The following is a 17,776-nucleotide window of genomic DNA, read 5'->3' on the forward strand; positions in this document are numbered from 1 at the left end:
ATGTGAATTTAGATATACTAGTATGTTTAGACTGGATAGTTCTAGAAATGGATCTTTCAGGTTACCTAGAATAATCAGTTTGGAAAAATGAGAGGAAATATTTCTACTACGGATAGTGTTTGTGTTTGTATTACTTCTGAATCTATTTTGACTTAAAACTAAGTTTAATACCGAGACCTGAGGTCTCGGAGGATCTCTTCCAGCCACCCCCGATCCTTTCCTTTCGCACACCAGAGCAATATATCTCTATGGATATGTCAAGTTGTGATTTTACTAGACTAAGCACTAACTTTCGGTGCATTCAAATCAAAGTATGGAAATACAAACACAATGTTTTGTAACAAGTTGAATCTAATTTTAGACTTATGGTTACTTATTCTATGCTTATATTAGAATACTCTATGAGATGCTTAATTATAACTTTGATAATTAGTTCAGGAATGAGTTTAGACACTACAGCTATTCATTTACTATAGGCACTAGTATCTCTTAATTTAGATTATGTCTTATCTATCTTAGATATATGGAATGTCTAATTTGACATAATTTTATTTTGGTATAATTACTAATCTCATAGTGACTTTCACTTATTTTAATGAGCTATCTACTTAGTCTAATTTTCTAGTTCTACCAGCATTTGGCGTTACCAGAGTAAAGCAGAAAGTAAGTACCGATTTCTATACTTTACGCCCAGAACACAAGCGTTAATAATAATCTAACTAGCTTATAACTAGATAACCCTTGGGTATTCAAGATAACCTCTGTATTAGGTTTTGGACTCGTCTATGACTAGTTTTGTCTCAATTCATATATTTTAAATGAACAATAAACTGTTTCAACTATCAATCCTTAATCAATTATGTTTAAATCGAGATCGAATGAAAAGTACGTAAATTTCCAGATAGACTGTTGCCTGGTATGTGTCAACGTAAGCTATCGACCGTAGTCAGGATTTCTACATCCGTTCACTCAATGTAAGTAGGTACGACAACTAAAACAGCTAGTATGTATTTATAACACGAAAGACTTTTGTATTTTAATTGATAGATGGTCCAAAACCCTCTACGATTTTATCTCTAACTTATTACTAGACATAATTTGATGAGATCTTAATCAAAAGTATGAATATGATGTTTGATATTAATTTTATCAAAACAAAGCTTATTTTAGCTGGCAATCGTAATTCAAATCGAAATTAGATGATAATTGTGTTAAATATTATTCAGTAAGTTATCTGGCATTTAATTGTCCACTTAGCTATGAGATCGTGTCATATCAATTCCCGCTTATTCATTATAGGAAAGACAGCTAAAATATGTTATTGTTATTTACTCTTAACAAAATGATCAAACCGTATTTTGGTTTTAAATTGAAGTCAACTTACTAATTTTAATAAAGTTATTCGTAGTCAAGTTCTTATGAATTAAGTTTTGTATAAGTAAGTAATAAAGTTTTGACGTAAGTACTTAAATAAGTTTTATGTTTTATATTCTTAAAATCTAGTTTATGTCTTAAAACTATGTGTGTGCGAGTTTAAACTTTCCCTAGCTCTGTGTTGAAGTTTAGCAATTTGGAGGAAAACCCTCATAGGTGAACTAATTGTGTGGTGAGTTAAAATAGTAACTTTTCCCGGTGTAAGGAAACGCTACTCTAGCTAAGCCCTATGAACTTCCCTACCTATATAGCCCTAATAAATCCTACAATTGTACTTTAAGCTTGCCTGAGGCCCCTACTCTCTGTCTGTGATTAGCAAAACTAGAGAATTAATCCCACATGTACATTTAGTGTAATGTAGAAATTCACGGTGCAATGAATTTCTTCTAATCTCCTATCAACAATGATGGTGTGTATACCTAAAGCCCTATCGGTCCCTAAATGGTGCTGAGCTCTCAACTTTCCCGAAGGAAAGTCCCTATGACGGAGAGCCCCGCGGAACAGCAGAATACCTAACGTTGTGCATAAATACGTAAATAAATAGGGGACAGGAATTCTGAGTTTCTTAAGTACAAACCAAGCGTCAACAAGACACGCATTCACTTCGACGAGCGCTACTTAGTCGTTACAAAAGACAAACAGAATCCACTGGTGGCTGGTACGACAGTAATTTGCCGCTGAAGCCGCCACAGCTTCAGGAAGTGGAAGCCTATTTCGTCCACGGTTGTCACCGTTAGGTGTCAGACGATATAAACGGACTTAAAGCTCAACCAAGGTACGTTATGGAGGAACCAAAGTCATTTCCATTAAGTTGGGAAAAACACAGAAAAGTTATGGGTTAGTACAAAATATACGTAGGCTGAAATGAAACGCTATAAAACGATCACTCCACACTACAAGAACAAATAAGGGACTTCACCGCCACAAGACCGCAAAGATTCCCTCACACAAAGATTTTCCGAATGAAAATCAGCACTAAATATTTCACAAATAATTAAAAAACCAGAGAGTTAATCATTATTCCGCAGATTAATGATCAAGACCCCGACACTTTACTTCCTGAAGAAATACTCACATTTCTTGTAAATTAAAATTAATTCAAATTAAATAAAATCAAAAACCCAATTAAAATTAATGAAATAAAATTACCCGATACTATTGACTCTAATTTGTTAACAAAATGGCGCACAGAAACTAAACCCCCCGACTAGCAAAATAACGATGTTGACTCTACGAAATCTAAATCCATCTGGCTCCCGCCCTTTTTGTGTCACCTCTATTTATAGCTTCTCTCCCGGGACCTCTGGTATTTTCGCGCCAAGCGACCAAACGACGCCAAGCTTACCAAAGTCGACAACGTTGACATTGCCAGCTCTCGCTTTTTCTTCTGCCAAATCCTTATCTCAAAATAGCCAAATTTTATCCGTAAAATTTATTTTTGAACTAAAATTTCCTATTTATCTTGACACTATCCTAGCTTAACTATTCTAGTAAATACGTTTCATTTTTATATTGTGCTACAACAATAATTTTCAATAAATATTTATATGTATTTGTCAAATACTTCAATTTTACCTCAACGTTTTAATTTCCTTAACCTATCTAACAATAATCTTACTTCTAATGATAATTTTCTACTTATTACTCCCTACACTCTTTGAATATAAATAGCCAATTACATACTTCTATTGTTCGTTATAAAATAGCTAATTTGCCTACAATTATTAACTGGTATCCCCAATTCGCGCCGTTTATTCATAGTTTCCTTTGTCGTATTAACGCTACTCAAAATTTGCTTATAATTTCGCCACGTTCCTACTTTAAGTCAGTGCGACAGAGTGCTTGTAATTTCGTCATAACTAAATGTGTAATTACTCTGCTAATACTACTCCGTTTTGAATGAAAACTTAAATTTATAATAGATAATGAACCAATGATCTATACTACGATTACGTAATGCTTGCATTTTCGGTTTTTCTTAACTTATTTAGCTAATTTCGACAACTTGCCGTTTCCATGATGCTTTCGTTGATATTTCTTTAAATTAACATAATTATTAACATCAAATGTATCTAAGATCTACTGTAGACTAATACTAATGATTCTATTACTATATCAAGTCTATTTTTGATGAATTTGTGACCATATTTCTTGTTTTTAGATAAAATTTACATTTCCATTACCTAAAGCGACCTCTATAATTCCCACGTGAAACTAACTAAATAGCCTCCCAGGTTAATCTGCCGCTAAACCCAGTTCGGCATTAGTTCACTAATTTTCCATGACGCCTACCATTAATTCCTTTAATTGACCATAGATGGCGTTTTTTTACATTAATTATTATACCCGAACAACACAATTCTAATCTCCAATTAAATTTAACATTTACTCATTAAATTGACTGCTAAATTATCCCTGCTTTAATTACATCGACATTCTAATCTCAATTACTCTTATTTAACTGTCTTTGTCGACATGTTTTTGTTTCGAGTTTCCATCAAACCTTCATAGATGGCCCCACTAACAATTTTCTACTAATTTATTCCCAGTGACGGTCGTGTGACACATCCGAACCGTTACAGCTTTTCCCCTTGATAGACTAAGAAGTAGTTAATATACAATTTAACGCCCGAATTGGTCTATCACACTTATGTCAATATTTAAAATTTAAAATAAAATTTTATTAGTCTTTATAATTGAAATGTGTTTTGTGTGGTGTGTTTTTAACCAAGCTAAGACTATCACTATTTCTAGCCTACATTTGAACCAGTGTTGAAACTCACAGATATGAACACAGTTACAATCCAGTCAGAATGTCTAAGACTCTGCGAAAGATCTTGGTTGTGAGGCAAGATAACTCTAGTAGTAAATCGTATCTCAGCTTCTAATAAAAGCATGATAGCAAGGTCTAACTATCAAGTCCTAGTAGAACTACGATTCTCTCCTTAAGCCCAGGCATTCCTTTCGATTATTCACTTACCAGAAGGTCAAAATGCCCAATCCATTTGCCTCCCAGTCCAGACTTAGCCTTCAATAATGACTTCCTAGTCTTGGAGCATGTGTAGTGTAAATTTTTAGTTCTGTCCACTAGTAGAGTACTAAAATCCTTGAACGCAGTCTACAAAACTGATTTTGCCTACTGGCCTATCCTAACACCTCTATCAAGAATTCTAGTTGTAAGTGTAATGTGTTCAATTATAACTACCAATAAATGATCCGATTATACTACAGAATTGTTAATTATTCAAGACCCTCATTTCCTTAAATATAATACACTCTCTTTTCAGAACCCCTCTCGTTGTTCTAGCATATAATTTCACACAACATTTCCATCACCACTCTTTCATTTTTTTTTGTTTCATTATTGCTCGCTGTCTTGAACAATCAATAACCCCAATTAGTTTAACCAGACTTCTTTTGTTTTACTCTCAAAATTATTTCTTAACCCCTTTTTTTTTCAATGATAGTTCCCATCAACATTATTTTTTCTACCCTATCCTAATCATAAATATCCTTCCCATTTATCACCTTTTCCTACGTGTTTGTTTTTTTTTTTCCCAGGTACTTAAGCCTAATATATACATATCATAAAATCTACTCTTACTGTCTACATATTAACTACCAAACGCTTATAATATAATTTGCTAAAATTTCTAATACTACTGTAAATATTCTATCTACTCTTAATTTAGGTCATCAATTTAGATACCATAATAATTCTATTTCTACACTCTTAACTCAGCTCTAAAACATTAATTTGGCACAAAACCAAACCAAATTTACTTTTGCGTTTCGCTTTACCCCTTTTTAATATCAAAATGCGTTTATTAAACCACCTATCATTATAGTATCTAACTATCTAACTTGTTTGACAACTCGGCATTAACTTATACTTATAATATACTTCCTCTCCTTTTCCCCTCTTTTTTGAAACTTTAACTTAGCATCCTTTACTCAATTTAAATTTATAAACTTAAGACCCTTTAAGATTCATTTCCGAACTGCAATCTATATATTTTTTGTGAACTAACCATTACTCTTACTGTTAGCTACCGACCGTACGTCCGTTTGAGTCACCTCAAAACACGCAAATTCCGTTATAATTTTCCTACAATGTGACTAACTTTTCTTCCCTACGGCAACCTCTCAAATCAAATGTCAAATCCTCCTGTCAAAGCAAATCGTATCGTATATTGCCGTTTCAATAGACGCATTTTTAATTACATTAACGCTATGTTATTAAATTTAATTTTAAATTTGTACACTAATTATTAAGAAGCTAATCTGCGCGCGTAGCATCAAACTCTTCCTACTATCTCAACTTTAGATGCTTACTTTGGATACTTTGGTAACTAACTAAGTGAAACGCTGCGTGGTTCAATCGTTTGCAAGAGGAAAAGAATTATAATGTCTGTCACCAGATCCGATAAATTGTTGCTGAAATTTCCTTGTCTCTATGATCGCTGTCATGTCTCTTTATCTGTGAAATTGGGATCGTCGCGAAGAACGAAACCCAAGGTTCTGCTGTCCCACTAATGTACTTAATTGAAATCTCTACTGTACCCCTCATCTTGTCTGACATCAACCGAAAAGCCGGAGCTTACAATCGCAAGGTGAATATCGTAATTTTTTTCTTATGTTTCTACCAATCTAAAATGTTGTTATTGTCCTAACCAAAATGTCAATGCTAACCGTCTACATTTTCTTTCAGATTCAACACAATAACGACATGGCCCACAACTCTGTAATAACTTTGGCGAATGACCACTCCGAGGAAAATAAACTTCTATTCTTTTAAACTTATATACAACTGGCGCTTACTCCCTTTTCCTTCCAACATTGTATAACATTTGTTCTAGTTAATGTAAATGCTGCAACATAAGGTTACACTATAATTTACTAGCTTTTAAGTTTAATTTTCTCTGCTTACAATTTTTTTATTACTCAGTTAATAAATAATATTTAATATAGACCTGTAATCTAAGCTAATTTTATGTTAAATTAATTTTTCATTTCTATTTGTATGTGTTTTAAGGGTGATTTTACTTTCAGAATTCCATACCGCCTCCCTCTATCGTTTCCCCTATTTTCATACCCACCGTTACTTCATCAACCACTCACAACACCGCATAATTTTATCTTAATTACCCTACTTGTCTTAATGTAGTTAATTAAATTTATTTTAAACACTACTAGCATAATAACCAACAATTAACAAAAGCTAATCTAATTTAAATTTATCCACTAATTAATAAGCATTGTACAGGTGGTTTAACTGAAATGTCAACCTGTATTCTAATTAATCTCTATTTTTATTCTTTTATTTTAATTAATTTCAACCAGATACAACTTATTTTATATAATTCAATGTGTTTAATAACTGGTGGCAGCCTTATTGGTTAATGAAAATAGTAACTATGTTTAGGTTTAAAATAATGTACCGTTTGATCCCAAATAAATATTAAAACATAACTAAATAACTCTTATCTTGTGTGTCTCAGAATCTACTTCAACCATTTTCTTTTTTTTCTTTCTAATAGGTTTCACTGGTAGTACCTAGACTAATGTACTGCATAAAATTTTCCCCTCATCTCGTTGGTATTGGGTTCTACTAGAACATACATTTTTATAGGGATTAGTAGCTTTTACATATAACCCTTTATTTATACTATTTATACTTATGCTTCAAATTTCTTTACATACTAATTTCTACATATTGATTTCTCTTATAAGTTGTACATCTACCTTTCTATTCATTCCTGTCACTACTATTAACGTTTCCCCTGTTTCCCATGTCATAAAAAATATGAAATGTCATTTTTCTATTCTACATATCTCTTAAGCATGTTGTTTATCCTTTTATAATGACTTATTTCCCCCTGTTTAAGCATTTCTAATATGATTTAAGAATAAGAATAAGAGTATTTATTTGCGAAAAAGTAGCAGTAAATACAGTTGGAGAAGCATTTTTGAGTGCATACATTTTACTTAAACAAGCATGCAAATTTTTCTTATAAACTATTGATTTGTACCATATTAAATAACATTAAAATACTATATTATGTCAAACTCAGAAGATGAAATTGAAAGTTATTCGCTTATTGGATCAAAATAATTATTAATGCCATAATAACACTTATCTCAAATTTTACGTAATTCATATTTATACTCAGGCATGTCAAAGTTCCTTATTTCTATGGGTAGATTATTATATACTTTTACCATCATACATAAAGCATTTTTTGTAAAACAAGCTGTTTTCGACAGCGAAGGATATCAAAGAAGAGTACCGCGGCTATTTGTAAATCAATATGTAATCATGAAATATTTTATAAGTATTTTAACAATTCTTTATTTACCCCAGAATCTGTATATAATATCTCAGGTAGCTTTATCTTTTCCCCCTATCATAAATCTCTCTCAGATATAAATATCTAAATGCTCCTCTCATCCACTCAAAGGTTGACTGGTAGAGGATAAGTCCGCCTTTCTACATATAGTTATCTCATCGGTTGTCAATTGTGTTTGTTTACTTATTTTGTACTATAAAGAGTTTACATACATACATACATATCTTGATAATACATCTGTTACTATGTTTTCCTATTATGTATATATAATTGAATTGTTCTAAATAATTTATCCACCTAGTCACTCTAACATTATATAATCTCTAATTCTAGACAAATATTAGCGCCTTATGGTCTATTAAAATTATCACTTTAGCTCCACGTAAATATGTCTCGAACTTAGCCAATCAACTTATTACTAAGAAAACTTATTCGGTCACGGTCCAGTTGAGTTGCGAACCCCTGAATCCTCTACTGTGGTTAATTTTATTTTCTGGTTCAGGTGCATGAAATTTAACTAACTATTTTCCCCTCTCTAATACAATCCACATTCCTCTATTATTTATTTTCCATTGACCTCTTTTATACTACAAATAATAAAATTTTGTACTTTAACTACAGTGCCTTACTTTATTTTATTTTTATTTACACAGCTGTTCTTGTTAAAATATTTTATTTCTAAATTTTAATTCATCTCCCCCATTATTCATAAAATTCTTTACGTTAATAATTACATCCCAATTTAACCGCTTAATAACTGATTTTGAATAAATTTAAACCTTAACGATAACAGTCTAACTTCTATTTTATGTGGTTTGATTTTTCTTTAATACGTTTTATATTTCAAATTTGTTTCTCATATCGCCCTAATTTTAATATAAAGTACACCTAAATTTTCCGCTTCCAAGTCGCCACGTTTCGTATCTATGGACGTGAACCCTTTACCTTGCTTACGCGTAATTTAAAAATAAATACTCGTACCGCCCTTCGCTATCTGTCACCGCGCAGCTGCCAACGTCAACACTATAATTCTATCGTCAAAGAAAGATTCTAACCTCAATTTACTATGAACTTACGCTTGTCTTTATTACACTAAAAGTATTTAAAGATAACTAAAACTTTCCGTATCCGCGAGTTTATAATTTAACAGGTGAGTGCCGCCGACATAACTTACGTTCTATGATCTAACTGTAACTATTGATTTGACCTCAAGTTTCGACAATAACTAACTATTGTTTTAAACGGTATTAACAGTGCTCGCGTTTTAAATACGTCCAAGTGTTAACTGTGTAATAATAATGCCTTTTATCTTTCAGATAAAACCTCACCCAGTGTATCTCAAATGTAAAATGTCTAAAGCTCACTCGGATCGCTCTTATAATGAAATTTAAATTTACTGAGCTCATTCAATGAAGCCAGACCCCACAACAGCCCATTGTTGTTGACATTGAATGGTATGTACTAACTTTCTTAACCTCACTATGTCATAATCTTATAAAATTTCAACTGTTAAGTTATTTCTTTATTGTTATTACATTTCAAGCGACATTTAAACTCCAAATGTTTGTGTAAGCTAAAACCCAATTAAAATTCATTCTACTCTAATTTCAAACTACTCTTTCTGTTATTTATTTCTTTCTTTTATTTACAGAAAGTGTGACAATCTAATGACAGATGGGCGCTGAACATCACTATATCACACATACTTGAGCATGGATTGAACTAGTGTCTACCTCTCACGATTTGAACTTGTGTGCACTCCAGCTACATAATCAAGGAACTATTCTCACTCTAATTATACCGCTGTCCGCAGACATCTTCCTCTTAATAAAATAATTTAAACGCTTTTAGGTGCTATGATTAATTTTTGGTGTATTGTTTCATTTCTTTACCTATAACCCTCTACTATTATCATTTCATTAATTACTCAATCATTAATTTCATTAATTTGGTAAACTATTAATAACAATTGTCTCAACTTTCATATAACGACAAAGCAACCCTGTTAGTTATTTACTGATTTGTTTATACCAACCATTTACAAGTAAAACTTAATGTAATAAATTGTAATTGACTTTCTCGCTTTCCCCTCATAAATTAAATTCTAAAGTAACAGATTTTTACTTTATGTTAATTTCTGATCTGTAAATCTATCATATATTACTGTTTTGCTTAGATCAACTTCTATTATCTGCGCTCTACTTTCTAGGCATTGTGATTAAAAATACTATTTTACTCATAACTAATCTGACTAAAGCAAAATTCTCAAACTAATCCTGAGTAATTAATACATACTTCATTTCCCCTATTACTTAAGAATGTCTGGCAACCGAGCTTTACTTGGGCTTAAACTAAAATATTGCTATCTCTCTCTAACTTTTGATGTATGAAATGTCGTTTGACCGGTATTTTTTTCATATCTAAAATGGCGTCTTGTTTCACGTCTACGCATGCGCATGTGTGAAGTCTGGCCCTATACCACGAAAGTGCAAAACTCGAACTTCGCATGTTGCCGTCCCGCCGACGCTTAAGTCATTTAATATGCGAGTAAAAGAGACGATGCGATACGAACTTCGATTTTCGAGTTACGCAGTAGCCCTGCAGTTCTAATTTCTAACTGTCAACTCGCAACAAAAGCAAACGCTACTTTTATATGAGTTTTTAATCCGCTTAGCTCTCAAATCTGATATTACTAAACTGTCTACGCTACTTCTAATGAAACAGATGACTATTCATTACTAAGGCCGAAGAAAACAGTGCATCGATTACTCCTACATCACGCCTATAGATATTGTGATCATTGCAGCTTTTAACTAAGGGTGGACCCTCGTCTTACTTCTGTGAATGTTCGTCAATCAAGAATAAACTATCTTAGTGTTTTTAGTGAAGTGAATTAAAAATAGGAAGTGCTTACGACCGTCTTCATTTCGACAAGAAGTTCTTTATGTTGTGACCCGCTAAATTTATTAAATTATTAAACTATTCTCAAGTTATTCCTATCTCCATACTGCTATTACACTGATTATAATCATCATCATCATCACCCCAGCCTATGCATATCCTACTACTAAGCATACAGGTCTCCTCTCAGAATGGGAGAGCTGATTCTCTATACTATCACAACTTTAATTCAAATTAATCTCAAACTCCATTTCACGAACAGCAAATTGTGGCAGTCTAAAAGAACAACCACTGTTTTGGAAAACGTTACTGATTTTATGCTATATTACCTATCTTTTACTTACTACAATCTATATCTAAATTAATTCTTAACCTCAAATCTTTTTATTTACAACACTTGTTATTATTTTTATCTATGTTATTAATTAAATACTCATTTTGGTCATGATTTTCTTTCTACTTTTGTTTGTATTCTAGCTCACAGCTTTGCAAACTGTAAACAGACTATGATTAAACTAACACCAAACTCTAAATTACTTAAGTAAATTAAATTAAGTTCTTCCTGGTCATGGCATACCATATTGTAATAAGCCCTTTGATGTACTCTATATGTAGATTTTAAAACCTAACTTAACTACCCCTTCTTAACCTACTTAATACTACACTTAACTTGTGGTAACGCTATGGTGATTTAACTTAAATTAATTTATGGCCTTGTGATCGTGAATCGTCTAGTGGATAGGAAACTACCTTATGCCCAGCAATAACCTAAGTGCTTTTATTTGAGAACTAGCTGGCCCCGCAAACTTCGTTCTGCCTTAAAATCAATTTATATTGTGTTACCTTATTAGCCATGTACTTTTTTTTATAGTGAGGAATCAATGCGAGCACGCAAGCGAGGGAGCAAGCATGCATGCAAGCCAGTATGCAAGTAACCATGCACGCAAGCGAGCATGCAAGCAAGCATGCAACCAAGTATGCAAGCAAGTATGTATGCAAGTAACAATGCATGCAAGCGAGCACGCAAGGAAGCATGTATTCAAGCAAGCATGCAAGCAAGCATGCAAGCAAGCATGCAAGCAAGCATGCAAGCAAGCATGCAAGCAAGCATGCAAGCAAACATGCAAGCAAGCATGCATGCAAGCATGCAAGCAAGCATGCAAGCAAGCATGCAAGCAAACATGCAAGCAAGCATGCAAGCAAGCATGCACGCTAGCGAACATGGAGGCATGTTACCAAGCATGCATGCAAGCAAGCTTGGAAGCAGGCATGCAAGCTTGGAAGCAGGCATGCAAGCTTGGAAGCAGGCATGCAAGCATGCAAGCAAGCATGCAAGAAAGCATGCACGCTAGCGAACATGGAAGCATGTAACCAAGCATGCATGCAAGCAAGCATGCAAGCAAGCATGCACGCTAGCGAACATGGAAGCATGTAACCAATCATGCAAGCAGGCATGCAAGAATTCAAGCAAGCATGCAAGCAAGCATGCACGCTAGCGAACATGGAGGAATGTTACCAAGCATGCAAGCATGCAAGCAAGCATGCGCGCTAGCGAACATGGAGGCATGTTACCAAGCATGCATGCAAGCAAGCTTGGAAGCAGGCATGCAAGCTTGAAGCGGGCATGCAAGCATGCAAGCAAGCATGCAAGAAAGCATACACGCTAGCGAACATGGAAGCATGTAACCAAGCATGCATGCAAGCAAGCATGCACGCTAGCGAACATGGAAGCATGTAACCAAGCATGCATGCAAGCAAGCATGCAAGCAAGCATGCACGCTAGCGAACATGGAAGCATGTAACCAATCATGCACGCTAGCGAACATGGAGGCATGTTACCCAGCATGCATGCAAGCAAGCATGCAAGAAAGCATGCACGCTAGCAAACATGGAAGCATGTTACCAAGCATGCATGCAAGCATGCAAGCAAGCATGCAAGAAAGAATGCACGCTAGCGAACATGGAAGCATGTAACCAAGCATGCATGCAAGCAAGCATGCACGCTAGCGAACATGGAAGCATGTAACCAAGCATGCATGCAAGCAAGCATGCACGCTAGCGAACATGGAAGCATGTAACCAATCATGCACGCTAGCGAACATGGAGGCATGTTACCCAGCATGCATGCAAGCAAGCATGCAAGAAAGCATGCACGCTAGATAACATGGAAGCATGTAACCAAGCATGCAAGCAGGCATGCAAGAATGCAAGCAAGCATGCAAGCAAGCTTGGAAGCAGGCATGCAAGCTTGGAAGCAGGCATGCAAGCATGCAAGCAAGCATGCAAGAAAGCATGCACGCTAGCGAATACGGAAGCATGTAACCAAGCATGCATGCAAGCAAGCATGCACGCTAGCGAACATGGAAGCATGTAACCAATCATGCAAGCAGGCATGCAAGAATGCAAGCAAGCATGCAAGCAAGCATGCACGCTAGCGAACATGGAGGCATGTTACCAAGCATGCATGCAAGCAAGCTTGGAAGCAGGCATGCAAGCATGCAAGCAAGCATGCAAGAAAGAATGCACGCTAGCGAACATGGAAGCATGTAACCAAGCATGCATGCAAGCAAGCATGCACGCTAGCGAACATGGAAGCATGTAACCAAGCATGCATGCAAGCAAGCATGCACGCTAGCGAACATGGAAGCATGTAACCAATCATGCAAGCAGGCATGCAAGAATGCAAGCAAGCATGCAAGCAAGCATGCACGCTAGCGAACATGGAGGCATGTTACCAAGCATGCATGCAAGCAAGCATGCAAGAAAGCATGCACGCTAGCGAACATGGAAGCATGTAACCAAGCATGCAAGCAGGCATGCAAGAATGCAAGCAAGCATGCACGCTAGCGAACATGGAAGCGTGTAACAAAGCTTGCATGCTAGCAAGCATGCAAGCCAGCATGCAAGAAAGCAAGCCAGCGAGTATGCAAGCAAGCAAGCAAGCATGCAAGCTGGCATGCAAGCAAGCATGCAAGAAAGCAAGCAAGCGAGTATGCAAGCCAGCAAGCAAGCATGCAAGCGAGCATGGAAGCAAGCAAGTCTACAGAAATCTAGGCTATCTAAATATAATGATGTAGAAAACTTATCTGTTATAATTAAATTCTGGTGATGATGCCGCATATGATGAAATTATTAATTTTCACTACCTAATATATCAGAACAGATTTTTTTGGGTACTTTAAATATATATAATATATATATTAATTTCACCAATGGTATTAATTTCACTTTGCCATTTGCGCAACACAATCCAGCGGCTTCATTTTTGTACTTCAATGCCTTACAATATGGGCAAACTGAGTTCATAGATCCAATAGCAACGCATTGGTAGGCAGGCACTGTAGTCAATTGTAACATTGTAATTGAAAGCAGCTCGATTGAAACTTACAACATTATTAGCTGCATTCAGCTCATTACGCTCTGCACTGGTTTGTGCTATCCGAATCCTTTCAATTTCATTTCGCTCTTGACGTTGCTGGGCTGTTCGATTACTCTGATAATTAGCTTTGTAGCATTTCGAGTTCTTCGACCCAAATTGCTTCGGTATAAATAGATTAAATCAAAACACAAAATAAATCAACCAGTCAATGTAAATTGAGGAACGTAAACAAATTTGTTTTTAAATAATTTATTGAATCAGGCGTTACTTTGCGGAGGTCCATATCAATGAACTAAAATAATTTCCTTGCTCACCCGCGACCTTACGATAGCTAAGCTTATGCAAAATATGCGTGTTCATGCAGTTCATCCACCTCCACACTGTAAGAACACACACAAATCACACAAACCCATCCATCACCACCACCACACTACACTCGTAAGGTCGCGGGTGAGCAAGTAAATTATTTTAGTTCATTTAAATTTGTTTTTGTTATTATTTAGTAGGTAGTATTAAGGTACTCATGTCATAAAACTCATTTACTCGGCAATCTTCGTTCCACTTTAAACGAAAAAAGTAGTGTACGAAAAAAAATGGAAGAAAACGTCCCTATTTCAGACACTATAGGTCCAAACATCTTCCAGCCAAGCAAGCAAGCATGCAAATGCAAAATAAGGGGGATTAATAAAACAAAACGCCTAAATAAAATTGAGTAGCAAACATTCGCATCACTCCGCATTTTACTAAAACCCACAGGTGATGCATTAATTACCGCACTTCCATACTCGCATTTTCTTTTTCCCAGCAATTTTTCCAGTTTTTCTCTTCATAAAAACCTTCCCTAGACTTTAACGATGATATGAAAAAAAAAATAGCTGAATTGGTCCAGCCGTTCTCGAGTTTTGCGCTTAGCAACACATTTTACGATTCATTTTTATTTATATAGATTAATTTGAAAAGCCTACAGTTGTGTTTCTAATGTTATAATTAATTAAGCAGTACCTAACTTCCTGATAATTTTGACTCTAGATTGAACTCTACTGAACTTTAGGGTGAAACTTTAATTACTGAGATGTGAATTTAGATATACTAGTATGTTTAGACTGGATGGTTCTAGAAATGGATCTTTCAGGTTACCTAGAATAATCAGTTTGGAAAAATGAGAGGAAATATTTCTACTACGGATAGAGTTTGTGTTTGTATTACTTCTGAATCTATTTTGACTTAAAGCTAAGTTTAATACCGAGACCTGAGGTCTCGGAGGATCTCTTCCAGCCACCCCGATCCTTTCCTTTCGCACTCCAGAGCAATATATCTCTATGGATATGTCAAGTTGTGATTTTACTAGACTAAGCACTAACTTTCGGTGCATTCAAATCAAAGTATGGAAATACAAACACAATGTTTTGTAACAAGTTGAATCTAATTTTAGACTTATGGTTACTTATTCTATGTTTATATTAGAATACTCTATGAGATGCTTAATTATAACTTTGATAATTAGTTCAGGAATGAGTTTAGACACTACAGCTATTCATTTACTATAGGCACTAGTATCTCTTAATTTAGATTATGTCTTATCTATCTTAGATATATGGAATGTCTAATTTGACATAATTTTATTTTGGTATAATTACTAATCTCATAGTGACTTTCACTTATTTTAATGAGCTATCTACTTAGTCTAATTTTCTAGTTCTACCAGCATTTGGCGTTACCGGAGTAAAGCAGAAAGTAAGTACCGATTTCTATACTTTACGCCCAGAACACAAGCGTTAATAATAATCTAACTAGCTTATAACTAGATAACCCTTGGGTATTCAAGATAACCTCTGTATTAGGTTTTGGACTCGTCTATGACTAGTTTTGTCTCAATTCATATATTTTAAATGAACAATAAACTGTTTCAACTATCAATCCTTAATCAATTATGTTTAAATCGAGATCGAATGAAAAGTACGTAAATTTCCAGATAGACTGTTGCCTGGTATGTGTCAACTTAAAGCTATCGACCGTAGTCAGGATTTCTACATCCGTTCATTCAATGTTAGAACGACAACTAAAACAGATAGTATGTATTTATAACACGATAGACTTTTGTATTCTAATTGATAGATGGTCCAAAACCCTCTACGATTTTATCTCTAACTTATTACTAGACATAATTTGATGAGATCTTAATCAAAAGTATGAATATGATGTTTGATATTAATTTTATCAAAACAAAGCTTATTTTAGCTGGCAATCGTAATTCAAATCGAAATTAGATGATAATTGTGTTAAATATTATTCAGTAAGTTATCTGGCATTTAATTGTCCACTTAGCTATGAGATCGTGTCATATCAATTCCCGCTTATTCATTATAGGAAAGACAGCTAAAATATGTTATTGTTATTTACTCTTAACAAAATGATCAAACCGTATTTTGGTTTTAAATTGAAGTCAACTTACTAATTTTAATAAAGTTATTCGTAGTCAAGTTCTTATGAACTAAGTTTTGTATAATGAAGTTTTGACGTAAGTACTTAAATAAATTTTATGTTTTATTCTCTTTTCTTAAAATCTAATTTATGCCTTAAAACTATGTGTGTGCGAGTTTAAGCTTTCCCTAGCTCTGTGTTGGAGTTTAGCAATTTGGAGGAAAACCCTCATAGGTGAACTAATTGTGTGGTGAGTTAAAAATAGTAACTTTTCCCGGTGTAAGGAAACGCTACTCTAGCTAAGCCCTATGAACTTCCCTACCTATATAGCCCTAATAAATCCTACAATTGTACTTTAAGCTTGCCTGAGGCCCCTACTCTCTGTCTGTGATTAGCAAAACTAGAGAATTAATCCCACATGTACATTTAGTGTAATGTAGAAATTCACGGTGCAATGAATTTCTTCTAATCTCCTATCAACAATGATGGTGTGTATACCTAAAGCTGAGCTCCCAACTTTCCCGAAGGAAAGTCCCTATGACGGGGAGCCCCGCGGAACAGCAGAATACCTAACGTTGTGCATAAATACGTAAATAAATAGGGGACAGGAATTCTGAGTTTCTTAAGTACAAACCAAGCGTCAACAAGACACGCATTCACTTCGACGAGCGCTACTTAGTCGTTACAAAAGACAAACAGAATCCACTGGTGGCTGGTACGACAGTAATTTGCCGCTGAAGCCGCCACAGCTTCAGGAAGTGGAAGCCTATTTCGTCCACGGTTGTCACCGTTAGGTGTCAGACGATATAGACGGACTTAAAGCTCAACCAAGGTACGTTATGGAGGAACCAAAGTCATTTCCATTAAGTTGGGAAAACACAGAAAAGTTATGGGTTAGTACAAAATATACGTAGGCTGAAATGAAACGCTATAAAACGATCACTCCACACTACAAGAACAAATAAGGAACTTCACCGCCACAAGACCGCAAAGTTTCCCTCACACAGAGATTTTCCGAATGAAAATCAGCACTAAATATTTCACAAATAGTTAAAAACCAGAGAGTTAATCATTATTCCGAAGATTAATGATCAAGACCCCGACACTTTACTTCCTGAAGAAATACTCACATTTCTTGTAAATTAAAATTAATTCAAATTAAATAAAATCAAAACCCCATTTAAAATTAATGAAGTAAAATTACCCGATACTATTGACTCTAATTTGTTAACAAAATGGCGCACAGAAACTAAACCCCCGACTAGCAAAATAACGATGTTGACTCTACGAA

The 17,776-nt window shown here is 34.9% G+C and overlaps 2 long non-coding RNA genes across 2 annotated transcripts; both read left to right on the forward strand.

The window, feature by feature from the left end:
- The first annotated feature begins 4,727 nt into the window (after nt 1-4,727).
- LOC141438977 (uncharacterized) lies at nt 4,728-6,871 on the forward strand. Its single transcript, XR_012452540.1, has 2 exons — nt 4,728-6,047; nt 6,146-6,871. It is a non-coding gene; the product is annotated as an uncharacterized lncRNA (long non-coding RNA).
- Nucleotides 6,872-8,583: 1,712 nt separating this feature from the next.
- Nucleotides 8,584-10,768, forward strand: LOC141438976 (uncharacterized). The gene is made up of 3 exons (XR_012452539.1): nt 8,584-8,934; nt 9,101-9,238; nt 9,436-10,768. It is a non-coding gene; the product is annotated as an uncharacterized lncRNA (long non-coding RNA).
- Nucleotides 10,769-17,776: the final 7,008 nt, after the last annotated feature.

The sequence above is a fragment of the Choristoneura fumiferana genome, chromosome 20 (genome assembly GCF_025370935.1).
Source record: "Choristoneura fumiferana chromosome 20, NRCan_CFum_1, whole genome shotgun sequence".
Taxonomy (NCBI): Eukaryota; Metazoa; Arthropoda; class Insecta; order Lepidoptera; family Tortricidae; genus Choristoneura; species Choristoneura fumiferana.